This window comes from Carcharhinus amblyrhynchos, chromosome 5, assembly GCF_965287045.1.
Source record: "Carcharhinus amblyrhynchos chromosome 5, sCarAmb.v2.hapA, whole genome shotgun sequence".
Taxonomy (NCBI): domain Eukaryota; kingdom Metazoa; phylum Chordata; class Chondrichthyes; order Carcharhiniformes; family Carcharhinidae; genus Carcharhinus; species Carcharhinus amblyrhynchos.
The window spans coordinates 56,768,388-56,788,732 of record NC_137328.1 but is presented as its reverse complement, the minus strand read 5'-3'; the positions used below and the strand labels follow the sequence as shown (position 1 = coordinate 56,788,732).

At 43.5% G+C, this 20,345-nt stretch overlaps 1 protein-coding gene across 1 annotated transcript in view; it reads left to right on the top strand.

The window, feature by feature from the left end:
* Nucleotides 1-13,882, top strand: part of rmi1 (RMI1, RecQ mediated genome instability 1, homolog (S. cerevisiae)) — a 37,636-nt gene extending 23,754 nt beyond the window's left edge. Inside the window, exons 4-5 of the transcript XR_013886706.1 lie at nucleotides 6,136-6,321; nucleotides 13,868-13,882. The gene's annotated coding sequence lies outside the window, so the exon portion shown is untranslated. The remainder of the gene's footprint in view (nucleotides 1-6,135; nucleotides 6,322-13,867) is intronic.
* Nucleotides 13,883-20,345: the final 6,463 nt, after the last annotated feature.

The window sequence follows — 20,345 nt, the reverse complement described above, 5'->3', positions numbered from 1 at the left end:
CAGCCAGCATGACATGACAAAAATGAGGCACTTTACAGTCACAGACTTCTATCAGCAATTATTCTTTGGAAAATTAGATGTGTAAAATCCCTACAGTGCAGAAGGAGGTCATTTGGCCCATTGAGTCTGCACCAACTACAATCCCACCCAGGCCCCATCTCCGTAACCCCATGCATTTACCCCATTAATCCCTTGATACTAAGGGAAATTTATCATGGCCAATCCACCTGACCTGCACATCTTTGGACTGTGGGAGGAAACCAGAGCACCCAGAGGAAGCCCATGCAGGCAGATGGAAAATGTGTAAACTCTACACAGACAGTGAACCAAGCCAGGAATTGAACACAGATCCCTGGTGCTGTGAGGCAGCAGTGCCAACCATTGTGCCATTGTACCACCTCAGTGTAAGATGATCTTTCAAAATCCTCTCTAAATCATTAAATGTTGTTGAATGCCCTCTGTACCGTTGAACAATAGGTACAGATTAATTAATTCTACATCCGTTGGTTGTTGCAATGCTAAAAGATAATAAACATCTATTCAGCACAACTTAATACCATCAGTCTTGAAGAGTAGTCCCAATTCACATACATCCTGGGATCATCCAAGGAAAAAAGCTTTGTGAATTACGGTCAATACACAGGTGAAATATCCTGTTAGATAATGAGTGTTCTGTTTATACCATACATTTGTTCAGTAAAATTATGAAATATATTCCTATATGCTGACTTAAGTGGAAACTATATTCATTGGATTATTGAGGATTTTGTTTGGCACTGCTGCCATGAATCCTTTCTCATTCATAGTCCTTTCTATTATTATGCATGTGAACTCTGAAGTAAAAAGAAGATAGAAAGAATTTGCCTTTATATAAGCCATTCACAGCTTCAGCATGATGTTATGTAGTCAATGGATTGTGTTTGGACTTAGTCACTTGTTATATTAAAAAAATGGCAGTAACTTCGTACACAGCAGGACCCTGAACAAAATCATGTGTTACGACCAGGTGAGAAGTATAGTGGCGGTTTAACCATTAGGCTGAGTAGGCTTAAGCCTAGGGGCCCGGAAGGGAGGGGGTGCCTGAGAGCAAAAAAAAATTGGTTTAACTCTTTTAAGGGTGAATAATTTTTCATAACTATACCCCGTGGGTGAATTAATATAACAAATACCTATAAATGGAGGAGCTTTACCCCCAGACTTGTACTACAAGCAAATAAATACAAAATAAATGCAACAAAGAGTTTATTGTCATCCTATAACATGTATACATACTTATGATGCACATTGAATCAGACATGCTTCGATCTGTTGATTTATATGCTGTTATCGACACTTTTGTAAACCAAAAATCACGGAAGCTTTTTAAATTACAAATGTAAAGAAACTGAAAAATAAATGAATAAAAGGGCTGTAATTGATTCATATAACTTTATGATATTATACGTGTAGTACAATATACATAGTACAATGATGTAAGTTATCTAATGTCACTTAACGTCACTTTATTCTATTCAACAAAGGGTGGGGCAGGGGCAAGGTCAGGGGGCCTTACTAAAGCTCAGTCTAGGGGTCTGAGTGGTAGTTAATCCGCCACTGGAAAAGTGTTAGAATGGCTGCCCTCTGCAGCTCTTGATTGACTGCAACAAGTTTTTTACAAATGACTTTCTTACCGATTTACTGAGTGTTTAATTATTTAAGTCTTGTACCTATAAAAGACACACAAGCCCATGGATAACCTCAGGATGTTCCACTTCTCCACCTTCCATCCTAAACACGTTAAAGAAGCCATCCCCTATGGACAAGCCCTCCATATACACAGGATCTGCTCAGATGAGGAGGATCACAACAGACATCTCCAGACGCTGAAGGATGCCTCATAAGAAAAGGATATGGCACTTGACGTATCAATCGAGTATTTCGATGCGCCACATCTCACCTGGCCATAACACACGATTTTGTTCAGGGTCTTGCTATGTACGAATTACTGCCATTTTTTTAATATGACAAGTCACTAAGTCCAAACACAATCCATTGACAACATAACATCATGCTGAAGCTGTGAATGGCTTATATAAAGGCAAATTCTTTCTATCTTCTTTTTACTTCCTTAGGAGACAGGTGTGTCGGTTCACCTTGTTGTCTACCAAGGGGCATGCATACGTTGGGTCGTGTGTGGGCTGCTCTTGGATGTTTCGAGAGTGGCCTAGTACTTCACGTCGTTTGTGTATGCTTCAAACTGGACCAGCAGATGGGCACCACAACAGCTCAGTGACTATCACTGCTAGCTGTGCAGATACATGGATTTGGGCCAGTGTCTGTGGGAGTTTGCGCATTCTCCCTGTGGTTGTGTGGGTTTCCTCCGGGTGCTCCGGTTTCCTCCCGCACCCCAAAGATGTGCTATTAGGCTGATTGGTGTAACAAGTTGTCCCTAAATTATTCTCCTCTTAATCTGGTTTCCAATCAGGGTACCATAATCATGGACACGGGTCAACGGTGGTGTAGGAAAAATACATTGTTAAGCTGGTGGCGCGGGCTCGTTGGGCCGAAGGGCCTGTTTCCCGTGCTGTGTTGTTCTTTGTTCTTTGAGACAAACACTGGACACGGCAGACAGAGTACTTCCTCGGAGCGGAGAAATTACATCTCCTCCGTAGCCTTCAACATGTCATTGATGAAGATGAACATCTTGCCAAGGCCATCCCCACACCCCCACTTCTTGCCTTCAAGCAACCGCAAACTACCCAACGTTCAGGAGAACAGTGACCGTGACACCACACAACCCTGCCACAGCAACCTCTGCAAGACCTGCTGGATCATCGATATGGGTGCCATCATCTCATGTGAGAACGCCATCCACCAGGTACATGGTACATACTCAGGCAACTAGGTCAACATTGTCTACCTGATACGCTGCAGGAAAGGATATCCCGAAGCATGGTACATTAGGGAGACCATGCAGACGCTACAACAATGGATGAATGAACATTGCTCGACGATCACCAGGCAGTGTGTTCTCTCCCTGTTGGGGAACACTTCAGCGGTCACGGGCATTCGGCCTCTGATCTTCGGGTAAGTGTTCTCCAAGACGGCCTTCACGACACATGACAATGCAGAGTCACTGAACAGAAACTGATAGCCAAGTTCTGCACACATGATAACAGCCTCAACTGGGATCTTGGGTTCATGTCACACCATCTGTAACCCCCATGACTTGCCTGGACTTCCAAAATCTCATTAACTGTCCTGTCTGGAGACAATGCACATCGCTTTAACCTGTGCTTAATGCTCTCTCCATTCACATTGCCTGTACCTTTAAGACTTGATTATCTGTAAAGACTCGCATTCCAATCATTACTTTGTAAATTGAGTTTGTGACTTTATATGCCCTGTTTGTGAACGGAAATCCCACTTACCTGATGAAGGAGCAGCGCTCTGACAGCTAGTGGCTTTTGCTACCAAATAAAACTGTTGGATTTTAACCTGGTGTTGTGAGACCTCTTACTGCGTTTACCCCAGTCCAACGTCGGCATCTGCACATAAAGACACAAACAGACAGGCTTTCTTGTAGTTTTAAAAGAAAAAGAAATGTGTTTATTGTTCTTAATACCGAATTAGTAAAAAAAACATAAAAACATAAACTTCACATTCGCCCATGACAGACAGACAAACGAAAACACATGGCATGGTGGCACAGTGGCTAGCACTGCTGCCTCACGGTACCAACATCCCAGGTTCAATTCCTGTCTTGGGTCACTGTCTGTGTGGAGTTTGCACATTTTCCCTGTGTCTGTGTGGGTTTCTTCTGGTTGCTCCAGATTCCTCCCAGAGTCTGAAATACGTGCAGGTTAGGTGCATTGACCTGAACAGATGCCGGAGTGTAGCTACTCAGGGAATTTCGTGGTAACTTCATTGCACTGTTAATGTAAGCCTCCTTGTGACTAATAAATAAACTTTAAAACACACACACACAAAAGTAGCTCACAAGGAGGGAAGGTAGTTTGAAATATTTAAGAATGTCCAAAAGAAAATAAACTTACTAGGGATATCTTTCCGTGGAAAATTTAGGTGTTGAAAAGCCTGCTGGGTGCTTAAATTGGGGTTTGAACTTGCGTTTAGCATAAGACACAATCTATTGAAGGAATTAAAGTTTGCACTAGAAACGGTCACCACGAGGATTGTCAAGGTACTGATTGCTACCTAAATTGCCTGCTAGCGCTATTATGGAGGCTGCACAGTATTTTGTTGGATAGCACTTGACAGGATGGCCTCTTCTAACGGTGACCAGTTAATTGAAAGTAAATGTTATTGTAGAGGATTTTGAGTGCTACTTCATGTTATATCACTTCTTACTGTTCATTTGCTGCTAGAGGTTTGAAGTGGACTTATGAAACAGAATGGGACACTTTGTGGGGCACTTTGTCAAGACTTCACCAGCATTTTTATTATTTATTCTGAAAATTGTCTAAAATGAGTGAGTGCTGTACTAGCATATCTTAATGAAGACCCTACTGGAGTCACCAAGAGAAAAGGAGTGATTGGTCATCAGTATTCTGGCTGGTGCCCTCCTTGGTCTGTAGGTGGAATGGGAGGAAATGAAATCAGATGATGAACACTTAGTTGCTGTGGAAGAGAGGAACATGAGAGATCCGTGAACTCCTTTGCCACCCCAACTTTTGCACTCCTCCAACGCCCAACTCCTACCAGGATTTCCAGTGCTATATTGGAGAACATGTATGCCCTCTAACTCATTCATTCAGCCATCCCACTTCAAATCTTTTTCTCAAGTGATTTGATTTATTATTGTCACTTGTATTGGGATGTAGTGAAAAGTATTGCTTCTTGCAAGCAGTACAGACAAAATATACTGTTCATAGAAAGCACAGGGGAAAGGAAAAGGAGAGGATGCAAAATATAGTGTTGCAGTTACAGATAGAGTGAAGAGAAAGATCAGCTTAATATATACTACTGCAGGGCGGAAGAAAATCAAGAAAGTAATGACAGAAAGTCTGACCTCTGAACACAACTAGCCTATCTTAAAACAGACTTTCCAATAAGTCACTTGTTGCATGTAGTTTCAACTATCCAGAGTATAAATGAAGCAAGAAATCTACATAATCCTTTAATTACTGGTAATCATGAAGTCCATTCAGCTCGTTTTAAGAATTTTAATTTCAACTCTATTCCTATTTGAGGAAACTTAATCTGATGTTCAGATGAGCATCAAGTTACGGAATTCTTTCATTTTGAGTTGGCATCACGTGCAAAATATCAGTTGCAAAAGCAGACCTCCCCTGGTTCAGTCATCTTCTTCATGAACACAACAATGGACCCTGAAGATCTTTTACAGAGTAACCATAATAGCATGGAAACAGGCTTTGTCAGCAGGTGCTTCCTCAGTTTTACTCTCCCACTAAATTATAGCAATTGTAATTGTTTATCGCAAAGTTTTAAGGAAATAAACTTCCTAAAACTACTTTAGATCAATAAACAAGCAAATAAAAAGTGGAATTTGCAGGTGTACAGGAAACAGCAGACAAATGGAACCAGTTAAATATCTTGTGCAAAGAGCCAAACCAGGCCAAATAAGGCAAATCACCTCCTTCTATGCTATACATTTCAATGAATTTCTAATTAAGTTTTCTTAAGCCCAATTTTGTTTAGTAGAATAATCATTAATTTCAATAAAAGGTCGGCTGTAAGTGCAAACTCGCCTTAAAGATAAACAGGGTATCAGAGTGATCGATATAAAATTGGCAGCGGCATGTAAAGAAAACTTTTCAGGCCAGCAGTTTTAAGTATTCAGCATATGAAAGCACAAATGAATGCTGGGAAATCAGGCAGAGAATCCCATTCTTCAAATTCCAGTTTGATTATTACAGCATGTAATTTTAAAGTTGTTGTTTTATGTTGACTAAAGGTGCTCAATTTAAACAAAATATAAATATAGATGTTATATTTCAAAATATTCAGTCATTTTAACAAAGATATGTGTCGTGTATATTGATGTCATTTTTAATTTGATCTTGTAGAAGGGTGTACGGTGCCGATGGATGTTTATTCAAACCAGACAGTAAGGATGTTTAAATCTACGTGAACCATCCAGACAGATTGATCTGCATTAATTTTATTAATTTTAAGTAACTGCAGGAGTGCAGGACGCTTTCAAATTGGATGGGTCATGGATAGGTTGATCGACCACTTTACTAGCCAACCCATGGATAGTTAAGGAATCAGATGTCAAGCCCTCAACTTCCTGTCTAAGGAGAATACAAACAAGCTGGGAGACAGCTGTTGAAGGCCAATTCATAAGTCCTGCTGAGACAGGTAAGGGGTCTCCTTCAGAAGAGAGTTTTTGGTATTATTTTGTGAGATGGTTGACCAAAAAAAAATGTTACTCGGCTTGTTACAGGGACAGCATGACATGATTTATCATCTTTGTTATGTTGATGAATGTTGCAACTTTCTGTAACTGTTAACCAGAACATTCACTTACAGACTAACGAAGTTCATATAAGATGATTATGGTATCCAGCCCACACAGCAAGTGGGCTTCATACTATGAGCATGCCATTTTACTTCTTGATTTTAAGGTAAACTTCTTATCATAAGAGACATTGGTCTGTTTACAGGAGAGACTGGTAGAATTTCACCTGAGAGAACACCTTGGGGAAGACCTGAGTTTTCTTAGAGCAGGAGAGGTTCACAGGTTTGGTCCGCATGTCCAATTAACCAAGGGAAACTTAATACACGATGGTACTTTTAAAAGAGCTGCAGTTTTTTTATGTTTGGATATGCCTCCAACTACGGTACCTGGTGAAACAAGGTGGAATAAGGTCCACATATCAATAAAGCTGCTGTGGTTCAGATCAGCCCGTGTAGCACAATCCAGGAACTGAAGCTTGAACCTTCTGGTTTTGTATATGTGACAAAGATCATACATTATTGTTTACACACTAATGTCTTGAGGGAGCTTAGAACTTAATTTTAGCACAGATTAAAGTATCTGAATTCTGAGATAGCTGATTTCAACAGAGGTTAGGGTCTTCTTCTTTGACAGTCCCTCAGGTTCGAGGATGACTTGCTTCCACACTATAAATGAGTTCTCAGGTAACTCAGGAGTCCAATTTGTGACCTGCAGTCTCTGTCACAGGTGGGCAAGGTTGCCATATGTTCTTTTTGTTGTCAATGCTTGTGCTCGTCGTTGAAACTCAAGGCGTTCAGCTCCTTCATGGATGCTTTTTCTCTACTTTGGGCAGTTTTGAAGGCCTTTGTGAGGTCAAAGATGGCCATGTACAAAGGTTGGTGCCGTTCCCTTTATTTCCCTTGTGGTTTTTGCGTAGTGAAGATCATGTCCCTTAGTGGGCAGAATTCACATTGCAACTCTGGGAGGAGCTCTTCAGCCACAGGGAGAAGGTGATTAAGGAGGCCTTCTGTGATGACATTTCCTGTGGCCAGTGGTAAGGAAATTTCTCTGTAGTTACTGCAGTTGGACTTTTTTGAAGATGGTCACAATTGCAGCTCCCGGCATGTTCTTATTCTTCCACATAAGGTCGTGTATTTGTGCCAATAGTGCTACTCCACCATGTTTTAGTACTTCAGCAGTAATTCCATCTGCTTTTTCTGTTGTTCTTTAGTTGTCAAATGGCCTTTTCTACCTTGTGCTGGGTTGGGGTCGTGCTCAGATGGTGGGAGGTAGCATGCTGCAGGATGGAGTCAAGGAAACTCATGTTGAAGATTGACTCTGTTAAGGACATCTTCTAAGTTTTCCTTCCAGTGAAAGCTGACTGCCTCACTGTTCTTGATGAAGATGTCTCCATTCTTGGCCAGCAGTGGGGTGGAGCCTTGGGTGCTTGGGCTGTAGGTGGTCTTGAATGCACTAACGAATGGTTCATGGTTGTTGGCTAATTACTGGATTTCTGCACTTCTTCCACCCAACATCTGTTGTTTAGGTCATGGGTTATTTACTGGACCTCAGTGTTCAGTCATCTGTGGAGCTGCTTTCTGCTCTCGAGTTGGATTACTGCTTCAGATTCAGAAATTATTTTCACTTGCAGCTTATCAGCTCCTGGACCTCCCGGTCATTCTCATCAAACCAGTCTTGGTGTTTCCTGATCGAATGACCAAGCATCTCTTCACAGGTGCTGATTATGGAAGACCAGGCACTGTGGACACTCTGCATTATCACATTGGCTCTGGCTGACTAAGACTCAGTTGTTAATATTGTTGAATGCCTGAGCATTGATTTTCCAGCAGCATTGTTTTTGTTGCTATCATTGGTTTGGGCCTACATTGATATGGATAGATTAGAATAGAAATGAGTGTCACCACAGATTAGGATAGAAGTGAGTGTCACCAGTTACCTCAGTTGTTAGGGAAGAAAAATATCAGCTCAGACTCCTGTTTGATTGCTGGATACCAATCCTTTCTGGCAATGCATAAGTATGGAACTAATGGAAAAGACAGGATTCTACTTAACAGTGAAGGCTGTGTGGTTGATTAACCTTGCTGTCAAGGTTCACAGTAGAATGACAGTTGTTTGGGCAAAGTATTGCAGGATAACCTGTACCCATGGGATTGCATCCTGCAAATGGTGAATATCTTCAAGAAAGAAGAAGGGGAGAAATGGGCAAAACACTAAAATTTGGTGGGAAAATTTCAGGATTTCATATTTATTACCATGGTCATCTTTTCTAATGTTAGTAACCTTCATTAATTTCATGATAACACTTCTGAAGCAAAAGAGAAGAAAATGTGGGTGGCACAGTGGTTAGCACTGCTGCCTCACAGTGCCAGGAGCCTGAGTTCGATTCCTGGCTTCGGTCACTGTCTGTCTGGAGTTTGCACGCTCCCTCCGTATCTGTGTGGGTTTCCTCTGGTTTCCTCCTACAGTCTGAAAGCCGTGCTGGTTAGGTGGATTAGCCATGTGAAATTCTCCCGCAATCATAGAATTCTGGAATTCCTGCAGAGTAATGGAGGCCATTCAGCTCATCGAGGTCTGCACCAACAACAAACCCATCTAGGATTTATTCCCTAAACCCCACATATTTACCCCATTAATTCCATTCACCTACACATCCCGGGATACTAGAAGGCAATTTAGCAAGGCCAATCAACCTAACCAACACATCTTTGGACTGTGGGATGAAAGCGGAGCACCTGGAGGAAATCTACGCAGGCACAGACAGTGACTCAAGCTGTGAGGCAGCAGTGCTAACCACTGTGCCACTGGACTGCCCCAAAGTGTACCTGTACAGGTACCAGAGCATGACGACCGGGGGATTTTCACAGTAATTTCATTGCAGTGTTGATGTAAGCCTACTTGTGACAATAAGTAAACTATAAACTTTAAATAATGTTAACCTTTCATAATGTTGTTTGTGAGATTATTTAATACTTTTCGTTATGCTTTTGCTATTTATAATGTTCCCGCCCCGATTTACTCTTCTCAAAATTATTCTGTTACTAGGAGAAAAAAGTTGAGAAATCCAGAAGCAGAAACAGAAAATGCTGGAAAAATTCCACAGGTCTGACAGCATCTGTGGAAAAAGAATAGAGCCAATGTTTCGAGTCTGGATGAGCCTTTGTCCAACTCTGATGAACATAAGAAAATAAGAAATAGGAGCAGGAGTAGGCCATCTAGCCCTTCGAGCCTGCCCCGCCATTCAATAAGATCATGGATGATCTGTCGTGGCTCAGTTCCACTTTCCCGCCCTCTCCCCATAACCCTTAATCCCCTCTCTTATCAAGAACCCATCAACCCGCTTCTTAAAAATATTTAGCGAGGCAGCCTCCACCACTTCAACAGGCAGAGAATTCCAGAGATTCACCACCCTTTGAGTGAAGAAGTTCCTCCTCAACTCCGTTCTAAACCGCCTCCCCTTTATCTTGAGGCTGTGCCCCCTAGTCCTACTGTCTTTTTTGAGCGGGAAGAGTCTCTCCACCTCTATCCTATCCATCCCATTCATCATCTTATACGTCTCAATGAGATCTCCCCTCATTCTTCTAACTCTAACGAGTACAAGCCTAGTTTATTCAGCCTCTCCTCATAGCTCAACCCCCTCAACTCCGGTATCAGCCTAGTAAACCTCCTCTGCACTCCCTCCAAGGCCAAAATATCCTTGCGCAGGTGCGGCGCCCAAAACTGCACACAGTACTCCAGCTGCGGCCTCACCAATGCCCTATACAGCTGCAGCAAGACCTCCCTACTTTTATATTCAATCCCCCTCGCTATGAAGGCCAGCATCCCATTCACCTTCCTGACCACCTGCTGCACCTGCAAGCTGGGTTTTTGCAACTCATGCACAAGGACCCCGAGGTCCCTCTGCACCGCCGCCTGCTGCAGTTTTTCGCCACGTAAGTAATAGTCCTTCCTACCATTATTCCTACCAAAGTGGACCACCTCGCACTTGCCAACATTAAATTCCATTTGCCATTTCCTGGCCCATTCGCCCAGCCTATCTAGATCCTTCTGCAGACTCTCCACACCCTCCGCACAATTTGCCTTTCCCCCAATCTTGGTGTCATCAGCAAATTTCGACACCCTACACTCGGTTCCCTCCTCCAGATCATCTATATAAATGGTAAATAGCTGAGGCCCCAGCACCGACCCCTGGGGCACCCCACTAGTCACCAACCGCCAATCCGAATAGCACCCATTGACCCCCACTCTCTGTTTCCTATTTGACAACCAATCCTCTATCCATGCTAACACCCTACCCCCAACTCCATGTCCCCTGACCTTCTGCAATAACCTCTTGTGAGGTACCTTGTCAAACGCCTTCTGAAAATCCAGAAAGACCACATCCACCGGCTCTCCTCTATCCACTGCCCTAGACACATCCTCATAGAACTCCAGTAAATTTGTCAGACACGACTTCCCTTTAATGAAACCGTGTTGCGTCTGCCCTATCAAGCAATTCCCTTCAAGATGCCTCGCAATTTCCTCCTTAATGACGGATTCTAACATTTTACCTACCACAGACGTTAAACTAACCAGCCTATAATTCCCTGCCTTTTGCCTGGCACCCTTCTTAAACAACGGCGTAACATTAGCCGTTTTCCAATCTTCCGGCACTTCCCCGGAATCCAGCGACGTCTGGAAAATAACCACCAAGGCATCCACTATCACCTCCGCCATTTCTTTCAGAACCCTCGGATGCATTCCATCCGGTCCTGGGGACTTGTCCACAATCAGCCCCTCCAGTCTGTCGAGCACCACCTCTCTAGTAACAGTAATGTCATTAAGCCGTCATCCAGTCTCGAAACTTTGACTCTATTCTCTCTCCATGGATGCTGTCAGACCTGCTGAGTTTTTCCAACATTTTCTCTTTTTGTTTCAGATTCCAGTAATATGAGAAACAGGTTCAGCTTGTGAAGAACTGCCCAATGTAAAACAGATGTAAAGAAAGGGTTAATGACGCTGAATTCAGAGCAGTGGAAACTAGATGGATGCAATAATTATGAATTATATCAATACCTGTTAATGGGAGTGATACTACTGAATGGAATGGACTCATTTACATTGAAATAGCATAGCTCACTGTAGCAAACTAACAAAAATCTGATGGTGCGATATTTGCTAATTACATCAATACTTGTTAATGGCAGTGACATTGATGAAAAGAATGGGACAACTTGCATTGTAATAATCACAGCAAGCTGGCTGAAGCCAGAAGGTAATCACAGTGGAATGGGAAGAAATCTTTATATGGCTAAACCGATAGAAGCTAACTATATATGCAAACCAACCAACAGCTAATCTTGCATCCGACTAACCAGTCATAATTGTGCATGAGTTTTTCAAAAACTGTGTCCTGACTCTGAGCCCTTGGGAAAAAATGGTGCTGGGGAGAGGCTGTAGAAATAAAACAGAAGAATTGTATCAACATGGAGCACTCCAGAAAAGAGACAAAAGATAAGTGTTGAAGGAAAGAGTCCTGGTGAACCAAGCAGGAAGATCTGACATTACTCCTAATGACCTAAAGTCATCTCAGATTGATTACTGAGGGTTAGCTGTGATTTAGTTGAAACTGTATTATTTAAAATTCTTAATAAAGGTGATGGATTTAGTGTGGGATTGTGCCAAATATGTTATTCGGTCCCTGAATCTAAGGAAATGGTAAAATCACCCATACAGACTCATACAGGTCAGGAAGGTTTAAGTTATAATCCTGGTCTGTGATTTAATCAGGATAGCCTTAGGCCCAGTGGACTAGTGAGGGCAGAACTTGGCCAGAATTTTCACTGTATGCTTCTGAAGTTTATGTTCAGGTATTTAATAGTAGATTTGGGTGAGATTTGTATTTAAATTGTACCTCTGCAGGAATTAGCGCTTTTAGCGGGGGCAGGTGAGCAAAACAAAGAGTAAAGAAAGAATTTGATGCAGTACGTTATCATAAAAAAGCATATTAAAATTACAAAACAAATTAATTTTATGCATTTGTGTGTAAAAGATGCATTTTCTAGAAACACAGGAACAAATAATGCACAACACCTAAGTAGGAAATACTACCTGCATTTCATATAGAAACAACATGGCTTCAATAAAAACCGGCTTATAGAAATGATTAAGTATAGTTTAACCAGTATTGTGAGGTTGCAGGCTCAGCTGAGATAAATAATTTCACACTATTTCCCATAACAAAGGGTTGGCTATTGAAATGTAGGCTGGAGTTAAACGCCTGAACGGTAAGAACTGTTAAATTCTCATATTCATCATAGCTGATTGTCACTTGTTATCACCAAGCACGTCTGAAGAGAGAAAACAAAGGAGGGAAGTCTGAAGAATGACTTCTTCCATCTTTAAATTCTCAGCATACTTGAAAGGTCGATGGTGTGAATGGGGTTGGCCGCTGTTCTGTGTGTGTGTGTGTGTGTGTGTGTGTGTGTGTGTGGTGGAGAAAGAATTTCTTATTCAATTTAGCTCAATGATGTCACTGTCTATTCACAGGGTAATTACCATATACTTAGTTGAAACTGACAGCCATGGAATTTTTATGAAATCTGCATTTTGAGTTTACACAAGAACATAAGAACAGGCTAATTAGGAGCAGGAATAAGCCTTGGCTGCTCAAGTCTGCTCTGCCATTCAGTAAGATCATGTCTGATTTAATCATGGCCTCAACTCCACTTTCCTGTCTGCTCCCCATAACCTTTGGCTCTTGCTGATCAAAAATCAGCCTAAATCAGCCTTCTTGCACAGTGGTTAACACTGCTGCCTCACAGCACCAGGGACTCAGATTTGATTCCTGGCTTGGGTCACTGGCTGTGTGGAGTCTGCACGTTCTCCATGTATCTGCATGGGTTTCCTCCAGATGCTCTGGTTTCCTCCCATTTATGTAGCATAAATTCCCTACCGTTATACTTGATTCCGCTTGCACTAAATACAAATATTGCATCTGCCTACCTAATCACTTACTGCAGCTGCAAACTAGGATACCCAGACCCCTCTGTACCATAAAGTTCCACACTTTCTCTCCTTTTAAATAACATACTACTTTTCTATTTTTCCTATCAAAATGGACATGTTCATATTTTCTCACATTATATTCCATCTGCCAAATTCTTGCCCATTCAACCTATCTACATCCTTCTGCTAACTCTTTATGTCCTCTTGACAGCTTACTGTCCTACCTATCTGAATGTTATCAGTGAGGAGGAAGGTCATTAGATCACAAAGGCTGGCATCTCTGAAGAAAGTTGGGTTGAAACATGAGACACTGAGGGTGAAGGTAATGAAGGAGATTCTGCTCCATCAGCACAACTTCATTTATGCCCAGCACTGAGGAGTCTAAATGCAACGAAGCAGGGATTGAGATATCAACCTGTGTGATAAGACTAGTGATACTTGCCCTTTGTTTTCATCCCTTAGATGAGCTGTCCATCAGAAAACAAGCGGGAAGATAACCCCTCTTGACACCCAAGATATCAAGGGGATGCACATGTGGCATGCCAGTACTCAGCATCCAGCACCAGTGCAGATACATGCACGTTGGTGGGAGTTGGGTACATTATATGTATTTAATCATAGAATCACTACAGTACAGAAGGAACCATTTGGCTCATCGAGCCTTCACCAACAACAATCCCACCCTGGCCTTATCCTTTGATGTGAGACATGCGCAATATCCTCTGATTATTGATACCCAATCTGTTCATTGGTGTAATAACTTCTCCCATCTCTGATAGTGTGTCACCTGGGGAAATATTTGGCTTCACACTCACTATATTATATGGTTTAGCTTAAACATGGTATTTCTCATAGTAATGGACAAGCCAGATAGAAATCAGCAACCGAGTGCACCAGTCTGTATGGAAAGTCTTACAGATAGAAATTCTCTAGAGACCCTGCGGCTGTAGGAATCCTTCCTAGAACAGAGTCATAGACCCCTTGCTTTGGCTGGAAGGACAGTTCACGTGGGCTCAGCTCCTGGTCTTTCAGTCACCGGTAGGGCAGCTTCACCTGCGGCTAGAAAGACCTTCTCCTCTGGCGTGTAACCAGCAGCATCGTGGCAAGCTGGCTGCACCCCACAATGGCAGCAATGGAACAATAACTAGGCCCTGGTCACTCAAACATCAGCGCGACACAATTGTCGCTTATTAGCACCATCACTGACTCCTGTCATCATTTAATTGATGATCAGGATAGAATGGTGGGGTGGTAATTGGACTGGTTGGATTTGTTCTGATTTTTGTGGACAGAGTATATCTGGGCAACTTTCCAAATTGGCAGGTAGCTACCAGTGTTAACTGGGGGAACAGCTAACTCTGGAGCACAGGTTTTCAATACTATTGCCAGAATGTTGCTAGAGCTCTTTGCAGGATCCAGTACCATCAGCCATTTCTTCAGATCACATGGTGTGAATTGAATTGATTAAAGACTGGTGTCTGTGATCTTTGAGACCTTGGTGTGGAGTCATTGTTTTATTAATTGGTTTTGGTTTAGATTAATTAGATTATTAAGCTCCAATCACTTTGTTAAATGACCATTACACTTCAAATGTTTTATGGCACTTACATTGTTAAACAGGTGATGGGCATTGGTATACCTAGAAAGGGGGGATATTTACATTTCCTTTGTGATTTGCTTTTGTTTTTGCACACAATGGAGTGAATTTTGTTGGGGCGGCAATGATAGGCTAGAAAGCTAGAGCAATCTTACTGTCGCCATTTAGAGAAGTCTGATAAGATTTTAAGCCCATTGTGTAGCTCATGAGCTGCTGATGGGCCTTCCATATCTTAAGGGACAAGAGCCTGCTTCCAAGAGCTGCCAGCCACTTGGAGGGCTGGATGTCCTTCAGTGCCAGCAATGCCACTAGCAGCTATGGCTTCTGCTGGAAGTGCACCCAGCCAAGGGATGTCAGAAGCATACAAAGAGGCCTTTAACTGGGGCACTGAGGTAGTATGGTTGGCCTCTGGGTGGAAAGGCCATCCTCCATCTTCCCCCATCACCGGCACAATGCAATGATGATGGGCACTCCACCCCTGTTCTCCCTCCTGATTTTGTATTCCACCACCCCGCCCCCCCCCCCCCCCGGGGCACATCCCACTGCTGCAGGTTCCCTCCTCCAGGCATCACTTACTCTAGGTCCCTCCTATATCCAAAGCCTTGGGTGGCCACTGTGATGGCACTGTGAGTACCAAACAGCGGATGGCCTTTGATTGAATAGTTCTCAGTGAGCAGAACTTCTAACCCAGGATTCTTGATCCCAGGGGAAGTGCTGGCCTCAGGACTGTCAAGTGCCTGTGTGGCACTTAATTTGACCGGTGACGTGGGGTTCCTGCCAGTTCTCAAGTGATGACTTGACACTCCTATCATCTCTATTAAATCCAACCCTCCAACTGCCAATTTTTTTACTCATTCACTTAACCTTCTGTGTCACTTTGTAGATAATTTGTATGTGTCTTGCAGCTTGCCTTCCTACCTATCTTGTGTATCAGCAGCAAATTTGGTTATAATGCAGTTTTTTCCTTTATCTAATTCATATAGATGTAAATAGTTGAGGCTCCAATGCTGATCTCTGTGGCACTCTACTAGTTACAATTTTCCAACCTGAAAAAGATTCATTTACCCTAACTGTTTTCTGTTGGTTAGTCAATCCTTTATCCGTGCTAATGTGTCACCCCAAACACCATGTGCTCTCATCATGTATCACCTTCTTGAATGCCTTTTGGAAATCTAGATACAGTACATCTACTGGTTTCCTTTAATCTGATGATTTTATCTTCAAATAACTCTAATAAATTCATTAAACACAATTTTTCTTTCATAAAACCAAATTGATTCTACTTGATGATATTATGACTTTCTAAATGGCCTGTACCACCTGCTTAAAAATGGATTTTATAATTTTTCCAAAGACAGATGTTAGATTAACTGGTCTAGAGACTCCTCCTCTCTGTCTTGCTCATTTCCTGAATAGTGATCTTTGTGACCTTACATTTGTTTTCCAACCCACTGGGACCTTTTCAGAATCTAAGGAATGTTGGAAGATTAACATAAGAACATAAGAACATAAGAAATAGGAGCAGGAGTAGGCCATCTAGCCCTTCGAGCCTGCCCCGCCATTCAATAAGATCATGGCTGATCTGTCGTGGCTCAGTTCCACTTTCCCGCCCTCTCCCCATAACCCTTAATCCCCTCTCTTATCAAAAACCCATCAACCCGCGTCTTAAAAATATTTAGCGAGGCAGCCTCCACCACTTAAACGGACAGAGAATTCCAGAGATTCACCACCCTTTGAGTAAAGAAGTTCCTCCTCAACTCCGTGCTAAACCGCCCCCCCCTTTGTCTTGAGGCTGTGCCCCCTAGTCCTACTGTCTTTTTTGAGCGGGAAGAGTCTCTCCACCTCTATCCTATCCATCCCATTCATCATCTTATACGTCTCAATGAGATCTCCCCTCATTCTTCTAACTCTAACGAGTACAAGCCTAGTTTATTCAGCCTCTCCTCATAGCTCAACCCCGTCAACTCCGGTATCAGCCTAGTAAACCTATAGCGAGGGGGATTGAATATAAAAGTAGGGAGGTCTTGCTGCAGCTGTATAGGGCATTGGTGAGGCCGCAGCTGGAGTACTGTGTGCAGTTTTGGGCGCTGCACCTGCGCAAAGATATTTTGGCCTTGGAGGGAGTGCAGAGGAGGTTTACTAGGCTGAGGTCCCTCTGCACCGTCGCCTGCTGCAGTTTTTCGGTGCAGAGGGACCTCGGGGTCCTTGTGCATGAGTCGCAAAAACCCAGCTTGCAGGTGCAGCAGGTGGTCAGGAAGGCGAATGGGATGCTGGCCTTCATAGCGAGGGGGATTGAATATAAAAGTAGGGAGATCTTGCTGCAGCTGTATAGGGCATTGGTGAGGCCGCAGCTGGAGTACTGTGTGCAGTTTTGGGCGCCCTATGCATCCACTATCTGTACAGCCACTTCTTTTAAGGAGCTAGGATGCAGGCCATTCAGGGTACCGTTGCTAGTACAAACTGAAAGGCAATCCCAGATCTGTTGATGCACCTGACTGGCATCATTTTAACATCCCAATGGCTTGCTGAGTGGCAACTCTTGGACAGAAAGGTACAACTGAAGCTACATGAGCACGACTGGTCAGTGATGGGGCTCTCCAAAGCTATCAACAGCCACATTCTTCGCAGATAGCTTTGTGTCCAAGAAGCTACTTTCTAACCCTGCTTTGAATGTGAAGATCTGTGGAAGACTTAATTGGTGCAGGATCAAGGCATCATGGTAGCTTCCTGGTTATCTTGCACAGACATGCATGATCATCTTTAGATAGTTACAGTCTTACCATAATGGAGGGGAATCCTCTCAGTTGGTAAATACTGCTGGTTGGCCTGAGGGTACTTTCCCATATATGTGCAGCTGAGGCTCGCTGGGCAAGTGGAAATCCAGCCAGAGCAGAAAATCCAAGGCTCCTCTCATTCTGACTGGACTCATCATCAGCAAACTGGACAGGAGTGTAGCCCTAGCAAACATAACATCTCTCACCAGGGACTTGTGGGCAGCTGTTTGTGAAATCCTGCAGCTGTCACCAGCATTTACTTGGAAGTAGCCAGAGATGAAGAAATGCAAGGCTCCAGTAACTTTCACCACCACTGATAGCACCTGGTCTGTTTGGAAGGAAACTTATTCCATGAGATTGTAAATGTCAGCAAATATTTTCTATGTAAGTCTGAGCCTTCTGAGGAACTGTTGCTTGTAATGTATTAGTGTCTTGCAAAGTGCAATGTTGTACACTTTTCACTTGATGTTACCATACAGAATTGTACCAGCAGAGGCAGTCTGCAAGCGGAAGTGAGCATCTGATGAAGTTCTTTTAATAAAGAAACCATTTTGCTCATGCACTTTGAATTCTAGCAGTTTCTAGTCCCAAAAGTCTCAATGTTCATTCATGTATAGAAAGCTCGTCTTCTGCCTGTGTAGCCTGTTGTTGAGAGCAGTGTCCTGCAAGCTGGAGCTTCGATTCATCCCTTCCATCCTGTGGAGTGGCAGATGGCTGAAGGAAGATGCAGCTGCTGCTCCTGCTGATGTTGCTTCTGTTGGTGCTGCTTTTCCTGTTCCTCCTCAGAGGTAGAAGTTGAGTTGCATAAGTGGCTCCCATGCTGCAGAGGAGAGGGCCAACTGGTAGGTGCAGGTTAAAACCAAAATAATCAAGACAGCAGACAACCGCCAAAGTATTAGAAATCACCCCGAAACTGTGAAAAAACATTCAAAACAAGTCCTGTGAACAGAAACCTTTCGCCTGGGTAAATAAATAACTGTTTTATCTCTGTATGTAAAGACTTTCTAGCTTGTCAATTGCTTAATCATGTTAATCACTGCTGTGCTCTCGCCTTGTTCAACTTGGCAAGCTTCAGGCATCCCGGGAAACCTGTGCTTGGCAGTGAAAACACGATTCAAAGGTAGAAGGTGCCATGAATTGCCTTTTAACATATGTTAATCAGAGACCTGCCAGTTCCACAGGGTTTATAGTCACTAACATTGCAGGCACCAGTTAAATATGGAAGTCAATTCTGGCTTTTGCACATGCCTGTATTGTTTACTTCTTTAACCTCCCACAGTCACAGACATCCACTCACACCGACAGATTGAAATCCAACCCCAAAACTCCCCCCCACCCCTGTTTTCCATCATATTTTCTTAACACCTTCCCTTTTGTTCCTTCACCCTTTCCCTCTCACTGTACTTGCTTGAATTTTGTTACATCTCTAACTTTTCCCAATTCTGATGAAAGACCATGGGGGTGATTCTTCCAAAAAAAAAGTTCAAATTTGTGTAAAAATGAGTAAGTTCCGCTTGTTTTTCCAGAGAGAGTTTCAGAATGAATCTCTCACACTCTGTGCCCTGCAGAGTGCCTCACCATGAATCATGCTGAAAATCAGGGATCAGGGCCTATTCCCACTGGAGAGGCTGGCAACATAGCGCTGAGTGGGCCACTGTGCATGTGCCAATCTGTCAGTACCAAGATCAGTGCATGCGCAGTAGCCCCGCATTGCTGGCCATCCGGCCGCTGGCCAGTCCTGTGACCCTACATTGCTGGATTCCCAAACGTGCCCGGACCAGACTTGACCACCACCCTCCCACAGCCTGCCTCATGTCCCTGTCCCCCATGACCCTTTTTGTTTATCCCCCCCCCATCCCGATGGCCAGCCCCGATTGCTGGCCTCCCTCCTTTTGTCACTCAGCCCAAATGCAGAATGGCAGCGGGACTTCCACTAATCACCCCCATTAGGCTCTGCCCCCTTGGGACTGGCAGATGCCTGGTGGACAGTACCAAGGTGTTGCCTGAGCATTGGCACTTTACACCTTGGGCAGTGCCAGGAGGCCCAGACTGAACTGCCAAGATGGCAATGCCCAGGGGTCACCCCCAGCACCTGACCATCTGGAGGGCCTTGATTTTGTCCCCCTTCACTCCAGAGCAGGGTTGGGCTGCCAGCCAGCTCCCTGCAAGTGGGGAGCTATACTAAACCCCACTGGAGTGAATCATTCCTGCCGGTGGCTGGGGGAAGAGGAGGGGATGCTAGCAAGCCCAGAGATAACGGTCCCGGACCCACTAATGTTACTTAAATTAGGTTCAAATGTATATTATAATAAGTTGTGCAGCTTCACGCTGATTTCTGGTGTGGCACTGACAGTGCCAGAAATCCAGCTGCCGGAGACACGCAGAGGCTGTGGTGCCCAGCGGGGATCCTGCAAATTGGCCTCTGCGCAAGTCTCCTGGCCTGCTGCACTACAAAATCGCTCCTCCCCCATTAATTTGATATGTTAACGCTGTTTACAATAAAGTATTGTATGTAATATATTGTATATAATCCTTATTTAAGGAAAAACATAATTGCGTTAAAAGCAGT